This window comes from Micropterus salmoides, unplaced genomic scaffold (assembly GCF_014851395.1).
Source record: "Micropterus salmoides isolate LMB-PRFRI ecotype aquatic unplaced genomic scaffold, ASM1485139v1 Ms_hic_scaffold_2264, whole genome shotgun sequence".
Lineage (NCBI taxonomy): Eukaryota > Metazoa > Chordata > Actinopteri > Centrarchiformes > Centrarchidae > Micropterus > Micropterus salmoides.
The window spans coordinates 19,018-34,927 of record NW_024041445.1 but is presented as its reverse complement, the minus strand read 5'-3'; the positions used below and the strand labels follow the sequence as shown (position 1 = coordinate 34,927).

The 15,910-nt window shown below is 40.4% G+C and overlaps 1 pseudogene; it reads right to left on the bottom strand.

Annotated features, from left to right (window-relative positions):
* Nucleotides 1-452: 452 nt before the first annotated feature.
* Nucleotides 453-15,439, bottom strand: LOC119917834 (annotated as a pseudogene).
* Between the last annotated feature and the right edge of the window lie 471 nt (nucleotides 15,440-15,910).

Here is a 15,910-nt window from a genome sequence, read left to right as displayed (position 1 = left end):
ATACAGTGTTCACGTTATCTCAAGGAATGTGATCTTTTGAAACAAGGACTTTTGTTCTGTTCTGTATTTTAAGGAAGCAGCGAGGGTTGAGGACGGGCCACAAGTAGGAATGAATTAGAAAGTGGTAGAAACCTTTCTGACGATCTACTGGCGGCACTTTTATAGCCACTTGGTAGACAGATAAAATTGTGATGTTCCCAAAGTAACAGAAGACGGGACTAAATAAAGGGTGTAGCCTTCAGTGTAGGGTGGACCACCGACAAACTCACTAAATGCAGAAAATTACAAGTGAAATAATCACTTTATCATTAAGTTTGAAAGGAACATGGGCACGCAGATAGAGCTTTATAAGAAGTGTTTTTAGGACATAAATAGCGTTGAACCTTCAGATTCTTGCTGCATGAGGACAGTGAGTGGGTGAGACAGGTTGTACGTTATATAGTGTGCCGTACCTGTCGCGAGCCAGCTCCCACACAGGATCGTAGGGAAGCTCGTACTCTGACACCCTGCCAGGATGGTGGTGGCGGCGCTGGAGAGACGAGACTGACGCATCAACACATCCTGACTGGAGGGAGGACGAGGACTCGACTGACACCTGCAGAGGGAGGAGAGAAGATGTGAGAGTCTTTATGACCTCATGCAACAACAAGGACTCCGAGTCCGTTTTTTTTGTCTTTTAACTTCTGATCGCCTTGTGCCAACACGTTACTGCGACAGGAAGCTAATTTTAACAAACTTTTGCATCACTGCTTCTTTATTTATTCATAGTAACAGTGAGACAACAGCACATCAAGCAGGAAGACATTAGCCGTTTTACTAAATACTACTAAATATAACACTCGCCACTACGCCAGTGTTTCCAATTTAAATAAATGTACAGCAGGCTGCATGAACCGATCAGAGCAGATACTGTCGACTTGTAGTTGTTAGAGCCAGTAATAGCAACAGGAAGTTAAAAGACAAAAACAGAAAACTGAACAAATGAGAAAAATAGTTTAGTAGTGGTAAGGTGAGACAGACGTGTTACCTGTCTCCTCAGAGGAATGCTTTTGGCTAACTTTTGGACCGCTAACTGGCTGCTGAAGTCGCTCTTCTTCGGTGCACAGCAGAGTCTGCAGATGACTGCTGTGGCTGTGAGGATGATGATGATGAAAAACCCAAGGCAATAGATGAAGATCTCCAAGTATGTCTGAGAGGGCAGCACCGAAGGGGGCAGGTCTGACATCAGAGAAATTAGAGCACAGACATCAGCAGACCGTCAAGTCCTCAGGGTCACGGTCATGTTGTAGATCATTTCTGAGCAACATACCATCGACGACGGTGAGCCACGCAGAATGATGGGAGACTCCGATAGAGTTTCCTGCCAGGCAGGTGTACTCCCCAGCGTCGTTCAGACTTACGTTCCTCAGAGTCAAAACCTCCATTTCTTTATCCGTTGTGTTCAAACCTGCCGTCTGGAATAAGAAAGATATGTGACATGAAATAAAAATGAAATGTGAATTAAAGAAAAGTGTGTAGGCGGATGTGTTCTTTCAAAGTAAGTAAAGTTTTAATATAGTCTTTACAAGAGTAAAATAAAAATGAAGCCGTTAGAGCTGCAACATTTAGTCGAACTATTATCGCCAACTATTTTCTCTGATTTCAGCTTCCTCTTACAGTTTTTTTGATTGCTTAAACACATTTCTTGAAATTATGCCTCTTTTCTCGAAAACACAAATCCACAGCTTCTCACCAAATTCCCCAAACATCCTATTTTCAGGTCAGAATGAAGCTTTCCACTCAAAACCATTCAATCTTGCTGAAAAACCAAAATTTGCCCTCAGACATAACACACAAGCCCTTAGAAATACACACACACACACACACACAACAACACAGTCTGACACACTGGTGTGTATTAAATTCAAAACAATACTACAAAAACTGGTTATTAGAAATGTTGCTTATGGTTCTCCTTTTCACATGATGAACACAACAAAAGAAATAACAAATGTAAACATTAGCACATTTTTTATTCCTTTGCGTGCTGTTCAGTTCAACACACCAAAAAACTAATTATTCTGCCACAGCGTCCTGTCCTGGGTCTGAGACAGGCCAGAGATTCTTGTTCTCCTCCTCCTCCTGCTCTGCCTCCTACTTCTCACCTTCCTCCTATCCCATCTCCTCCTTCAACTCCTATTGTTCTCCTTCCTTCACCTCTTCCTCTCCATACTGTGTTCCTCCTCCTCCACCTCTTCCTTCAGATTTCTCTGGATCCATTGTTCCAAAACTGAATGAACTGACTCCGGCCCTTTTATCTACTGAATCTTCTGATTGGTGTGTTTGTGTTTCCACCTGGGTAGCTGTGTGCTAATTGGGCTCAACCTGTGCTGATTGAGTGAACAATAGCAAATGTAAGTGTTTTCTCAATGACTACACGGTGTAGGCAATGAGAAATGAAGGGATTTGTGTGTAGAGTTTAGAGAAAATTGAGTTATGGTTTTTAAATTTTTGTTCAATAGTCTGCTTATAGTGTTTAAGCAATTGAGAAAAACTGTAAATTTGAATATTTTCTAGTTTCTTTCCTCCTCTATCACAGTAAACTGAATTTTTTCACAATTTTCAGAAATTTTAACGCCCAAACAACTAATCGATTAATCATGAAAAATGATCGACAGACTAATCGACAACAAAAACTAATAGGTAGTTGCAGCCCTAAAAAGCCAGAGCATATAAGAGACAACAATAAAACTGGTGTTACTTTCAACAAATCCCATGAAGAGACCCAAACCAACAATATGTTAGTTGTGTATATTAGGGCTGAATTTTCAAGTCTTGCCTATAGTTGACTGAATCACGTGTGTCTGTGTGGCGCATGCGGGGGGGGTGTTACACACAGAAGCTGCAGAGCTGTAATCTCTATTTCATGCTTTTACATCTAAAATGAGGCTTTTTGTTGACCATTTTCTGCTCGCCTGCCATTCACCGGTCTTGTGCAGGGTTGCGTGCCGTTGGGCCGACAACTGCGTGCAAGTCGTGGTTCCTCGTGGGTCTATTTCAAAACAATCTAATATTCTTTGTTTGGTTCATCAATGGTGATAAATGATCAGAACGTCCCGTGAGGTGCGGACATGTCGGCACAACACCGGCGAAGCTGGCGCTCCGTCTCTTCAGCACATACCGACACACACGCACGCTACGTCCCCTTCCTTAAGGGTTAGGGTTACAATTTTGCATTTATTCACTTAAAATCCTTTATTAAAAGCTTCTTTCTTTTCACATTTTTATTTGCAGCATTATATGTTGATATTTATTTTGTAATAGGCTGTATATTAACTTATTGGGAGAAAACTGGTAGTTCTATCAGACGTTGAGCACCCCCATATCGCCAAAATGGTATGATCCTCGTTTCATAACGCCGCTGTGAAGCTTCGACTGTGAGATTGACAGTCGAATCAGAAGAATACTGCAAGCTAGTAAACATGGATGTAAACAATGCAGGATTGAAAATACTCAAACAAATCAGCTCTGCAAATGTTTTCTGGAGAACACGCTTGTTTGACGTCAGGAATACACACATGAGTTTTGTTTGTTTACAAGAAAAGTTCACAGGGCAGCTGTAAATGTTAGATCCAGCTGTGCATAAAATAAGCAGAGTTCTGGACACAATCCACTGAAAACAATGAAGGTGCTTCTGCATGAATCACTGCGTTTGTTTTTTGATTAATCTTTGTCATTTGTGTATTTCCCAATGCTATTGTGCACCCCTACGGTACACTTTTTAAAAGGTCATTTCAGGTAACTGGTACCAAACTTTGCTAAAGTTATGCAGGACTCTGCACACTGGTGCTGCTGACATTTAAGGTTCAGAAATGAGTAACTAACTGATGAGAGTCTGTTTTATAAATGTCTCTTTTTATCCTCCAATCACCAGACATTCATTGTACTCAGCCTTTCTTGTGAAAGGGAACATAATAATACGTGCAAAGGCTCTTGGCTACATGCCAGACACAACAAACCACAGTGGCGTGTCTTTCATCATGAGTCCACAATCCATCACAGATGTGGTTTTACTCTGCTCAGTCTGAGAGATATGCAACCAGTCTCATGCAATATAAAGACATGCTGAACCACCACTAGTGGAGGTTATAACAAATACACATTACTTTTATGTCTGAGTCACTCCAGACTTCTTACACGTCGTCATGTTGACATGTTGCAGCCACACAGTTTTAAAAATCAGGGTATATGCGCGGCAGCTTACTGTGTTTTAGAATCAAATTTAAAGCGTATTGTTACCAATAATATTCCAGGTCCATCTCTAAGTTTGAGCGTTTAGTCCTTTCTAAGTTGCACCATTAAAACTTAAATATCTTGCTATGAAATATCCGTAGAGCCAACAAGCCATGTTGAATTTCTCTTCATTTCTGGTGAAACACTAGATCATTTTATCTCTTCAGGCTGATGATTCAAATAAAACAAGGCAGGAAAAAAAAAAAAAAAAACTATCACTCTTCAGTTAAACTTGTCACTTTTAGTAGACAGGTGCAACCGGTTAGGAGGGTCGCAGGTAGACACTGCTTCCTTTTGGAGGGGTCACGAGTCAAAACGTTTGGAAACCAGAGTGAGAGGGAAACATCCAGACTTTATTTGATCTTTTTATTGTATCATAATTTGAGGTATATTGTGTTATTCTGTAAGAGAAAGTCTTTATAATCTGTGATCTTATCTTTGGGTTTCAAACTGCTGGTCAACGTTTGAGACTTTGGACTTTAGGAAACTGTTCACTCTTTTATAGACCAAACAAGTACTCAACTAACCAGGAACGTAATAGGCAAGTTTAAAAACGTTTGCAGTTACACGTGTCTGTTACTGGGTATAAATATATTTTAGTTTAGGGAAACAAAAGTGGTATAACTACACACAAACCTTGAGAACAAGGACGTACGGGTGTCCGTCTGGCGCCTCTCTGCTGCCGTTGACGGTGATGTGTTTGAGCCACTGGATGTGAGGCTGCGGGTCACTGAACACCCGACACACAAACTCCACGTTACCGCCAACAACTGCAGTTTGGTTCGCCGGCAGACCCGCCTGCAGGATGGTCTGTGAGGAGAACGCTCTGGAAAAGAAAGTTTGAAGAATGTAAGAGGTGCCCAGCAACACATTTGGATAGTCAGTCCACAGTCGAGCTAAATTACACATATTTCTCTCTCCATTTCAGCCCTCTGTCCACACCACACTGGTGTGTTTCAAACCGTCTCGGCGATGTCATAATGATTTTATCGATGAAATCAGTGGGGAGAACAAGTCTTTGATACACTGCTGATTTTGCATGTTTTCCTACTTACAAAGCATGTAGAGGTCTGTAATTTTTTATCATAGGTACACTTCAACTGTGAGAGACAGAATCTAAAACAAAAATCAAGAAAAAAAAATCACATTGTATGATTTTTAAATAATTAATTTGCATTTCTTACCAACTACATCGAGCAGGTAGGTGTGTTTCAGACTCCCGTGTTCATTCTCCACCACACAGGTGTAGTTGCCTTTATCAGATGGAACAACTGACTCCATTATTAGAGTCCACATGTGGTCTCGGATCTGAAAGATTGAGGATAGAAAGAAATAAACCAATTAAAACAACGGGTTGAACCTCTTGTCCGTTTCTCTTTACAAGAAAGGCCAAAAACTCACTTTGAACCCTCCGATTCTTTGGTCCTTCCTGAAAACTTTCCCGTTCTTGTACCAGCGCAGGGAGGGAACGGGGTTTCCAGTTGCTTGGCAGCGAAACTTTACAGTCCTACTGGCTGGAACAGCGTGCAGCTGCTTCTCCATCTTCTCTGGCATCACCCACTGCGGCGCCAGCGCTAACGAGGAGTCACAACGAGGTAAACACCATGATTACAATCGTTTTTCTTGATGTCATGTTTTTAAACACAAAAACAAAAGAAAGACAAAACCAAAAGTTTGGGGCTTACACTGGATCTTTTCGTTGCTTGTTGACAATTCATTGGACAGTTTATTTTCCTCTGAGGATGACTCATCGTCTTCTTCGTCTTCAGACGATTTAACTGCGGCTACAAAAAAGGTTAAAGGTTTAAAAGCTGCTCAGAAAATTGTGCTGATGTTTGCAAACAGGATTTTAGGGCTTCTCACTGGGAGTCTCAGATGTTCCCTCCAAGAGATAATGAAACCAGTTTGTGGATTAACCTCTAACCTCTGACCCCGGCGCTGTGAATGAGCCTTTAAGCTGTCCTACTCAACAGCCGGGCAGACAGGAGCTGTCGCCACAGGACAGTACTACACCCAACCACTTCCGAAACTTCAGAGACCTCCTCCTTATCTGCCCCGGCCATTAACAGCATGCAAACAAAACACACATCCCTCCAGTCCTTCCCTGCTAAGGGACTATACCAGAATAAATGGAGGGGGGAGGGGGCTTTTTAAAAAAAAAAAGCAACCCCCTCCCCAGAGTTATGAATATTTACTTTCAACCCTTTCTTTGACTGACTGAAAAACTGCAATACCACCCAAATCTGTTGGCAAGAGTATGAGATATTCATGGTATGATTATCGTCTGAAAATGTATTAAATGTACTTAAATGATTTTATATAGGGTTTTTGTTAAATTGTTATTTATTATGTACGCTGCTGGACCTGGGAAACAAATTTCATTCTTTCATGTTTTACATGGTTGAATGACAAACAAACTTTAAAATATCACAGCTTCACAGTAGTAAAACTTGTTTTATCATTAATAAACAGCATAAATCATTTAAAATTGTGCAACTAAGCTTAAACCTAAAAAGGATAATTTCTGTATTTTTAAACTGGGGACCTTTCTCTTCCCCCCCCCCCCCGACATGTTGCTTCAGCAGGCAGCTGAACCGGCCCGGGTGGCTGCAACGTATTCCTTTGGGGCAATTATGCACGCCAAAAATGGCGTCCACAGAAAGGTCAGTGTGTTGTCTTCCTGCAACAATTCGCTACTCTCGGGGAAGATGTGAAATTATTTCTCAATAAACACTGACAACAGCAAGTGTTCACAATCAAAGTGATTTTTGCAATTGCCAAATTTGTGGCAGGCTAGGGTTTCTTGCAACTAACGATTATTTACATTAAAAATTAATAATTTGGTCTCAGAAAATAGAGAATAATATCCAGCACAGTTTCCTAAAACCAGGTGTCAGAACCAGCCAACAGACTAACACACACATATTCAGTTTACAATATAAAAACAGAAGAGCAGTTAATCCTCAAATTAGAAAAGCTGGAACCAGAGAACATTATATTCCAGCTACTTTCTATTTATTAATCTATTTATTTTTTTATTTTTTTAAATAAAAAAGGGACAGCGTACAGAAAAACACTTGATACCATTTGATGCACTGTACCAGATTATAGCTTCAAGATAATTCACATCTGCAGTCCCTTGGTAGGTCATAGTTAAAAAACACCACAATAATAAGATAAAAAATACAAATGAATTAGTTTTAGCCTGACATTTCTGTCATAATCACACCAATTACATGACGTGCCAGTGGATGACATTAAACTAAGACAGTGAACATGATAGGCATTGTAGCAGCTAAATGTTAGCATGCTGATTTTAGCATTTCTCTCAACACACCGCTGTGCCTACAGACTCACAGAGCTGCTAGCATGGCTGCAGACTCTCAGTCCAGATAATATCATATCCATAAAGATTCTGTTTCTCCAGCTGACATCTTGGTCCTATTAGCTAGTGAGGAGAAGAAAAAGCCCTAATACAGGGTCAGGACTGTTCTGATATGTTTTATGACCCATTGCCCAACACCAGCGCCATAATTTGTAACATGTGTGATTCCTTTGTTTTTTATTAATCTTTAAAAAAAGTCTGTGTTAAGGAAAAAAAAATATATATACCCCGTCCTCCTCTTCCAAAAAAAATAGTCAGACTACCCTCCCTTAAGAAAAACAAATACTAATTTTCAGTGTTTCTGGCCTTAAATCATGTTGAAGGTGAACAGGAGAGGCCATAGTTAAAAAAAATAAACCACTGTGTCACATGCAAAGCTGGGAATCCCTGTAAAACCTTGTGTTGTGGTACTGAAAATATAGATCATAGCGAATGTGCAGCTTCTGTTACACATCAAACAGTTTATAAAAAGGATTAAACAGGGTTGGGTTTTAGGGATGCCTTTTTTTATGTAGAGTTTTTGAGTATAGTTTGTGGCATTTACGGGAATATTTTACGTTAAACTGGTTTTATCCTCAGTCTTAGAAAGCGGAGAGTGTAAAGGAGGGAAGTGGTTTAAATTTCAAAAGACCAAAACCTTCATTTGGGAGAATACAACAGAGAGTGAGGTGGGAAATTGAAAGCATGCTTTGTTTATGACAGGAGACTGCAGCAGAGAAGGCTAAATTTGATGTGTTCTTGATTTAGAGAAAAACAAAGAATTTATGGGCTCAAAAACAACAGTATCACATAGACACACTCAGCTGGAGTCCAGATGGTTGGAACAAAAAAAGACAAACACACACAGGGAAGGTATATCCATGCATATGCACACGAAGACAAATACTGGCAGGAGTTTGAATGTTTTCTGAAAAGAGTTTCTTGTGTTTCTGTCTGTGAGAGTCTGAGTGGCCGTAACACACCAGACTGTGTGCATGTGTTAGTGTGTCTGGACAGGATATACAGACCATAACCAGCACCCTGAGAGCCAAGCCTCAGTTACACCAATGAAATATCACTTTAACCAGTTTCAGATGCCTCAAAGCCAAAAACAGCCAAACCTTGAAAAAGTCACTTTCCTATTAAAGAAATTCGCTCATTGGAAAGTTTTATAGCGTTTTATGTAATAAAAAACACCAAGACCACAGCTGACATGAAAGGGCCCTCGAACAAAAGAGAGGAGCGAAGACCTCAAACAGCTCACACACACACACACCAGTAAAAACAAGGCAAAAATCACACCAGCAACTGTTAATGTTATAGCAGTCTACAGAGGCAGAGGGACATAATGAAGTAAGTAATGAAGTGTTTTTATATTGAAAACGTTCAAATCACAGGTTTCACAGAGATTTTAATCATAACTTGAATAGGAAAAGCAGATTATTAAAAATGGCAGCAGGGTTTTTTTCTGTAAATCAATTAATTAGGCTAACAAATTGTCTCAGCATTAGTCTGACTTACTAGTTTGAACTGGGAACCTCCAGGTCTGAAAAGTAAAGCTAAGGTGCCTTAAACCTGCATTCTTTCTAATGCCCAGCAGGGGGCGACTCCACTAGTTGCAAAAATAAGTAACTGTCTTGTAGCTTATGAGAAAATGTTTCTACTTCTCATCTGATTTATTCCCTCAGTAATCACTTTCCTGATGAGTTTATGGTCTCTTATGGTCGCCGCTGAAAAAGCGTATTAAGAGTCGGCTGTTCACTTTCTCTGATGAGTACATTTAGTTTTAAGCCTGTTCTGTATACAAAATTATCAGCCCTGTTAAAATGACAGTTAACCTGAATTACAGATGCACATAGCTAGCAAGCTAGCTAGCTACACACACGGCCTTTAGCTCCACCGTCTCGTCCAAATATGGTCACGTCCGGTGCTGCTGGTTGCAAATAAAATCAACATGGCGGCGCCCTATCAGCCAAACTCGATGCTTGAAACTACAGTCCACAAACCAACGTGTGACGTCACGACGCCAAAATCTACGTCCACGTCTTTTATACAGTCTATGGTTTAAACCCTGGGAGGCACCAGCTGTATTTTATGTGATTCTGTTCATGTAAAAACAAAAGGTGATTATGCTTTGATGCAATCTTGTTCAACAAATACAGGCCTGGCATTTAAAGCTGCGTTGTACTGATCAGGAAAAAACAAAAAACCACACACACACTTTGATATTTTTTCCTAAAATCGTTCAGCTCTCAAACAGAAAAATACTTCTGACATTCACACTCATACAGACATCTGTGAAGCATCTTACCTGTGTCAGTGTCCTCTGTGGCCGGTCTGGACTGAACCTGAGGAAACTGGACCAGCAGAACCAGCAGGACGCATGGCAGCAGCAGCAGGAAGCAGCGGGGGGAAGACATTGTGTCCTAACACATCAACTTACTGGGTCTTCCAGACTGGGAACACACTGCAGCAAGTGAACAGAGACAAATATAAAATTAGAGTCACAAGAAGACAAGCAGCCAGAGGACATCAGAGGAAAAAAAAAAAAGAATATTCCCTAAAATATGATCCAGTCTGAAAAGTGCAGCCAATGCTGTTCATTTTTCCTGGTAGGTACATTTTATTTTAAGCCCTTTTCAAACCAGCCAAAATTAACATCCCATTTACAATCACAGTTAACATGAATTATGGATGCACCTTCCTAACCAGACTTGCTGGCTACACACTTTTTTCCAAATACGATCACATGTGGTTACAAAAAAAACAAGATGGCGACGGCCAAAATACCAAACTCTAGGCTTCGAAACGGCCCACAAACCATGTGGAGACGCATAGTGCCAGGTGTGAACTAACATACCTTGAGCTGCCCACTGGTCCTCCTGCCCTAAATACTCACTACAGCACCAATGTGAATTATTCAGCCACTGAAAATAGTCCCCAACAATGTCCTATTAAATGTATATGTGTTAAATGAAGATATTTGGATGGTTCAAGTAAATGTAGACATCGCTCCATTTAAGTCAACATATTACCAGCATTTTACGCGGTATAATAACAGAAATCTGCATTACAGCACTACAAAGAGAAAGAAAATGTTTATTGTCTGACTTGCAGCTACACACTTTGGTGATCTTGTGACTTGGAAGTTCAATGTTGAATGGATTTACAAACCTTCTCCAGCTGCTGTGGACAACATCAATCAATTTTATTTCTCAAGGAAAAACATTGCACCATCATCTCCGATTGCTGCTTCTTACAAGGTGAGAAGTTTCTGCTTTTTTCCTTTTATCTTATCTATATTTTGGACGTTGTTTGGACAAAATAAGCACTTTGCAGATTGCTAGGAATTCCCTCCAGGGTCTACACAAAGTCTGGATAGCTCCAGCTCCCCTTTCCTTCAGGTGTGAAGGAGTTCAAAGTTAAATGTAGACTCTCCCTGACATATAGCGACTCTCCAGACCAACTCATTAGGGAAGCAGGTTTAAGAACAAGATCTGGGCGAAAGCCGGCTTCCAGCACTGCAATCAACCAGCCAAAATGTTCTCTTTGGATCAGAGACAATCATTGGCAATCCCTGCATCGGAAGAAACCCCAGAACATTTCCACACTTCCCTAAGTCCACTCTTAGCGAAAAGAACCTTAATACAGGATGTAGGAAGAAGAGCTAAATCCGTAAAGCTTGGAACTCAAGGTTCCTGGACAAGATGGGACCTCCCTAAGAGACCCATCAAGTGGAGTGAACTGTGTTGGTTGGAGCCTTTTTGTATTTTCTTTTTTGACACCCTCCCGACCACTGGTCAACTTGCACAGGTGGGGAGGACCCCCCTCTGTGGAGCTAAAGGAACCATGGCACGAGCTAAAGGAACCATGGCACGCATCCAATCAGGGTGTAGAACTGCTTTTGATGCAGGGAAGATCCAGGTGGCGCCATGACAAGGTGTTGACAACGCTCAGATATCTCCAATCATCACCTTTGGAGGGTCAGAGGCTGCTGAGAAAATGGTCGGTACTAAAAATAATTTGTGGTTCCCTCACAAACGTAAATGGGAACAACACGCCTGCACCAACATCGCAACATGCTAATTCAGTGTTTTCTCACAGGCTGCTCACACTTGTGCAGCTGTTTCTCTGAGTAGTGAAGGCATGGTGATGTGGACCCATAATCCTTCAACACTCTGGAGTCACCCCCCTCCCCTGCTCATTTAGCTCACCTGTGACTCCTAAATATCTGTAGTGTCAAACAAAACAGTGCAGCAGTAAATCACATGTGCACGCTGCCTAAAACAAACACGGACGGACACCAGCACCATTTGCTGCATGTGTCACCATGAAGGTGTGAAACGCTCCTCCTCCCCTTCTGGTCAAAACATTATCTTGGTATGGGAGCTGAAGAGACCCAAATACAGCCGGGCCAATACTACGTTTTTGACACCGATAACCTAAATAACAACATATTGGTGAAAATTTCCCCCCCATTAAATAAGCCATCTCCAGCTGCTGTGGACAGCAATTTTTATTTCAATTTTATTTCTTAAGGTAAAATGTCTCATGATTTGTGGTTGCAGCTTCACCAAGGGGCTTTTCTGAGTTTTATATCAAAGAGGATAAATTTTATCTTTATATTTTCTGAGCTGTTTGGAAAAAATAAGTCATCTTACAACCTAAACAATTACTTAATCAGAAAAAATACACATTATTTAAGTAATGAAAATAATCATTGGTTGCCGCCATATTCCGAAACCTCAAGTACTGAACATGCTATAAATAATCTATCATGACACTGTGGCTTCCTGATTGTTTGTAAATGGCTAACCCGTCTCTATTCCTACAGTAAACAAATGAATACCAGAGCAGATTTATCAGTCTGGCTCCAGAGAAGACGTTAACTTCAGCTGGAAAGTGACTTGAACATTGAAGGAGGAATAGAGGACAGTAAATGCAGTGGGACACTCGTCATCTTATGAGCCTCATAAACAAGATGAACACTGCTTGGCTGCCATCGCAGAGCCCCTCAGCTTGTACTCTCTCCAGCTCTGAAAATCAGACCATTACAGAGGACGCAGGGTCTGTCCTTCGTCTTCATGCTGCACAGAGTGTGCAGAGCATGTGCATGTGGTTTGAGGGCGGCGTCCCCGAGCGTGATGAGCATTTCAGCGGAGCGTGCCAGGTTTATAAAGACATACATTACACATATAGAGTAAAACACTTAGATTAATTAGGCTTTTGTGAACATTAAGGAGTTTTATGTGAAAGTCAGGCTGCTGCACACGAGAGCCCTTCACAAAAACCTTCATGTGGACAACGTTTTCTTGTTTTACACACAAATGTGAACCGCTTCTCCAAACACATTCTGGAAAATACAGCAGCGTGTCTCCCTCCCACATATAAAACACAAACATATTCAGCAAACACACTGGCAGTGAAGAGATTCACATACAACACCCTGCACCAAAATGATAGCTGCCATTGTTCAGAGCTAGATTCAGAGCAGGTTTTTAGCTTATGACAGTTGTAACAGTACAGAAAAGATGTGTTTGAGGTCATTTAGAAACAGTTTGTCCACCAGAGAGCACCAACAACTCAGTCAGTCAACTGTAAAATTACCTGCTCACTACATTTCTTGGTCTGGGGCAGCAAATATGGATTATTTTTATAATCAGTAAATCTGCTAATTGTTTTCTGGACTAATGTAAGAAGTCAGAAAACTGAGAATGCTTAATTAGCTTCAATTTACTTTCATAGAAGAAAAGGAAACTCAGCAAATATTCACATTCGATAAACCACAACCAAAGAAGACTTGCTTCATGTCCAGCATAATTTATTCACTTCTCTGTTTTTGTAACTTTTTAGATCTGACTAGAAAATGCGTCACTATCAGTACACAGACTCTCACTAACAGGATCGGTAAAGTACTTCATAGGTTATTTTCTATTTCTGCAAATCCTTCAATCCTCTCACACTTTTAATAACAAAACTTCTGTCACTTTCCTCCACCCTGTCTGTTCACCTTCCCGTGCTGAAGCCCTCACCTACACACCAGATTCTACAGCAGGCTGGCAGCTCTGAATAGTTGTCATACTAACACACACATCTACTTCTGCCACCCATCCATCCGAGCTGGAAAACGACATTCAGCGAGTGCCAAACAGGAAGAGATGCATATTTTGAACGCAGCATGCTGCATATCTCATGGAGAGTTCATAAAAGGAACAGGAGGATAAAGAAGAAGAAACCGTACTGGCCTGAGTGTCGCTGAGCATTTCAACATGATAATGTAAACAGCAGAAAGTGATGTATGAAGAATAATAAACAAATAAGAGATTTAGAGAATGGGTTCCTGGTTTGTGCTACAGGATAACCACCTATGGGGAGTCCGAGTGGAAAATGAGTCAGACTCTTCATGCACACTCCACATATTTTGAATTAACAGCCTAGCAGAAGCAGATTACTATCAAATCAGTGTGACAGTAACCGTGAACTGTAAAATTCATTAACCACGCTGCTGCTGGGAAATGCTGGAGCGGAAGATACTGAGCTCTTACATAGTATGACACATACCCTATTTAACTCACCTGAAGGGTATTTACAATGACAGAAGTATCCTTATCATTTACTTAAGAAAAGAAACTGGCTAAAACGATGGAGTCATTCTATATAATAAGGACATTAACTTTTGATACTCCAAGTACATTTTGTTTCCAATACTAAAGCAACATTTTGAATATATGACTTTTACCTGTAATGGACTATTTTTACTATTCTTTTTAAACTTAACTATTATCTAAATGGGCTACTTCTTCCAAACACTGGTTACTTAACAAATTGAGATTTTACATGCAAAGCTTATAAAATATTATGCTTTTTTATAGATTAAACTACCCAACTGTGTATAAAATTGTTAAAATTAGCTCCACATCGACCAATAAACGGTACAATAGCATAATAATAAGTATTACGTCCACATAAGCAATTGTTCCTCGACCAATAGAAGATAAGATAGAACTTTATTTATCTCAAAAGGGAAATAGTTGTGTAGCAATTGCAGTACAAAGTAGGTGAGTGCCTAAAGAGTGCAGAAAATATACACAAAGGCAAAACGCTACTAATGTATAACCTCATAATATTATATGATAAGAGTAGATTTAACACTGACATGAGACATTTTCTGCGTTGTGAAACTTTTATTTTTGATACTTTAAAGTACATTTTGCTGGTAACACTGATGCACTTTTAGTGAAACAAAAGCTTTCCATGCTATGTAATACAAAGTCTTCTTTTGCAAAGAAAAGACCCAGAAAAGTAATGCAGCGCACAAACAAAACCGCTCTTTTGCGTAAAACTTGAATTAAAGGTGAAATAGAGCCGTAACGTTACCTTTATATTTAAATCCACAGTCAAGTTGTTTTATATCCGAGGACGTGGAGGCAGAGTCGGTAGTTAAATCAAAGGTTGTTGGTTTATCCGGCCGTAACGTTACGTGAGCAGCGCTGCAGTTTAAAAACTGAAAACAACTTTTCCCGACTCCTAACACACCTCATTAGACAGCCTCTGAACCAGACGAGGCGCTTTGGTGATTATTAATGGTTCAAAAATGACTCACGCGGTTCACTTGCCAAAACACATCTCTACGAGCGGGTAGAATAAAATCTCTGCGGTGTTTGAGCCCGAAACGTTTCGCCCCTGGTGAGAAAACGTGGGAAAAGTGCAGCTCATTGACGGTATTGTCTCAATATACACTCGGAGAGAAGAAACGCCTCCAGTGGGAGTTCCCTCCTACACACTAGTGAACCCCCCAGTCGATTAATACCCCAGGGCTATCAATTCATTGACTCCATTTTCCGAGTGGCGTAATCCTGCCTCCCCGCATGTGTCCACCCCCCCTCCCCTTTGTCTTGCAGGAGCAGGAAGGGAAAGGCTTTCCCTTAAGATTCCTGCTGTGCAGGGTCTGGTCATGGTCTGAAGAGCTTCACTATTTAATTCGTTTTTATTTGGTCACTTATTAACAAGTGGTAGAGGAAGTATTCATTTACTCAAGTAAATGTACGAATAAATACCACACTTTAAAAAATACTCCATTTTACAAGTAAACAGTTAATAATGTACTTGTGTAAAATTATGTGGGATACTCAAAGTAAAAGTAGCAGTACAACAATGTAAAATACTTTGTAACAAGTAGAGGTTTACAATTTACAATACTACTTAAGTCAAAGTACAATATTAAAATTTAAAGTAGCCCAATCATTCTGTAGTAAAATGTCACCTGTACAATAT